The sequence below is a fragment of the Pseudophryne corroboree genome, chromosome 4 (assembly GCF_028390025.1).
Source record: "Pseudophryne corroboree isolate aPseCor3 chromosome 4, aPseCor3.hap2, whole genome shotgun sequence".
Taxonomy (NCBI): domain Eukaryota; kingdom Metazoa; phylum Chordata; class Amphibia; order Anura; family Myobatrachidae; genus Pseudophryne; species Pseudophryne corroboree.
In genome coordinates, this window is record NC_086447.1 from 351,916,508 (window position 1) to 351,918,863 (window position 2,356).

Consider the following 2,356-nt stretch of genomic DNA (forward strand, 5'->3'; position numbering starts at 1 on the left):
AGAGGTGGAGGCTGGTCCACCAGTGCTGTATTTGATAATATCGAAGCCTCTCAGTGTCTGGTAGCGAGAAGCGTCTCTGGATATCAGCAAAATAGGCGAATACGAACCCATTAAACAAGTCCCCCAGGACCTCTATCCCTCTGGACCTCCAGCCCGCCAGGCCAAGATTAGGGACTAGAGCGGCTACCGTTCGTAGCGAAATCAGAGAGAGATTATGATAGGAAGGGGATATGGCCGCAGTCAGTTTGTCCCAAATCTGGAGTGTGGCACGGGTAGAGGGGAGGATATTTAAGCACTGTGGGCGTAAGGGCCTAGGAATCCAAAAAAGATCCTTCAGGGGAAAACGGGGGCAGGCTGCCTCCTCCAGACACTTCCACTCCGGACATACATCTTTGTAAAATTCTTTAATCTGGGCAAGAAGGGAGGCCTCTTGGTACAGTGATAAATTGGGCATATCTAGGCCACCGGCTCTCCTTGGTAGAGACATCCTTGCGCGAGCAAGTTTAGGCGGGCGCGAAGACCATATATAGTTAGTGAGGATTGTAGTGGCCTTATCTAGGTACTTTTTAGGGAAGATAAAAGGGATAGTTCGGAACAAGAACATTAACTTAGGGAGCAGCGACATTTTAAAGGCGGCCAGACGGCCCAGCCAAGAAACTTCATAGTTGAGCCATGATTTGGTGAACATCTGGAGGGAGGACAGCAGAGGAGGGAGATTGACATCAAATACAGAGGAGGTAGATGGGGGAATCAGAATACCCAGGTATCGTATCGAGGATGTTTTCCAGTTATACGGATACTTAGTGCGTAATAGGGGCAAGGAGTTAGAGAGGTTAATGGGCAGAGCATCCGTCTTAGAGGCATTTAGTTTATAATACGATGCTGCAGAGTAGCTATCTAAAACAGTATGCAGATGAGGGAGAGTTGTGGCTGGGTCTGTTACGAATAGGAGAACATCGTCTGCGAACAGACATAGTTTATGTGATGTGGTGCCTAATCGGAGTCCAGGGAACTGTGGGTCCGCTCGTAGCCTAGCTGCCAGTGGTTCAATGGCTAGCACGAATATAAGAGGGGAGAGGGGGCAGCCTTGGCGGGTGCCATTGTAGATTGGAAAAGGGTGGGATAAAAAACCATTACTGAATACCCGGGCCGTCGGAGAGCTATACAGGGCTAGTATCGAGGAGAGAATGCGATCGCGCAGGCCGAATTTGGCTAGGACTTCTCGCATATAAGACCAGTTTAAACGATCAAAGGCCTTCTCTGCATCCAAAGATAGCAGAAGGAGACCTTGCTCGGAGTTTAGGGAATCAACAAGATTAAAGACCCGGCGTGTATTATCGGACGCCTGTCTTCCCGGGATAAAACCAACTTGGTCCGGATATATCAGGGAGGGAAGGAGGGTGTTCAGCCGAGAGGCTATTAATTTAGCGTATATTTTAATATCCCTATTCAGTAACGCAATGGGACGATAATTTTGGCAAGAGGTCACATCTTTGCCCGGTTTAGGGATCGTGACAATACGTGCCTCGAGCATCTCCTGAGGGAGGGTGCCCTGCGAGGTAATATCGGTGTAAACCGCCACTAAATAGGGAGCTAGAAGGTCTTGGAATGAAACATAAAAGTCATTAATAAAGCCATCTGGGCCGGGTGCCTTACCCTGAGGGAGGGACTTGATCACTTGGAGGGTTTCTGATAAGGACCATGGGGCATTCAGTAATGCTAATTGATCATCTGAAATTTGAGGGAGGGTTAAATCCGCTAAGAAGGAGTTGATAGAGGAAGGGGTAGGTTGTGGGGTGTCAGGATCTGCCGAGAGGTTGTAGAGATGGGAGTAGTAGTTAGCAAACTGATTCGCTATCTCCCTTGGGTTAGAAATTTTGGTGCCTGTGGGGGATATAATGAGCTTGATTCTATTCCTAGCTTGCTGAGCCCTAAGCTTCCGGGCAAGCATTTTCCCCGGCCTGTTCCCCGCTAGATAAAACTTCTGACGTATCCTATTTAGTGAAGCCTGGGTGCGCGCCATTAGCATTGTCTGAAGTTGGGACCTAATATCTACTAACTGCTTCTGTAAAGATTTCGTAGGTCTAGATTGGTTTTCGTCCTCTAAGTCCTTTAGTTTGAGTTCCAAATCGGTCTGGCGTTGTAAATTAAGTTTCTTGAGCTGTGCTCCCGCCTGAATCGCCGCTCCCCGGATGACAGCTTTAAGTGCGCACCAGAAGTTCAGGGTGGACGTGTCTGACGGAGAATTAAACTCCAAATAGGATGATATACTATCAGCTATGATTTTTTTTGAAACTGGGTTGGACAATAAATGGGGAGAGAGTCTCCAAGGACGGGGGGGGGGGGCAGTGTTGGC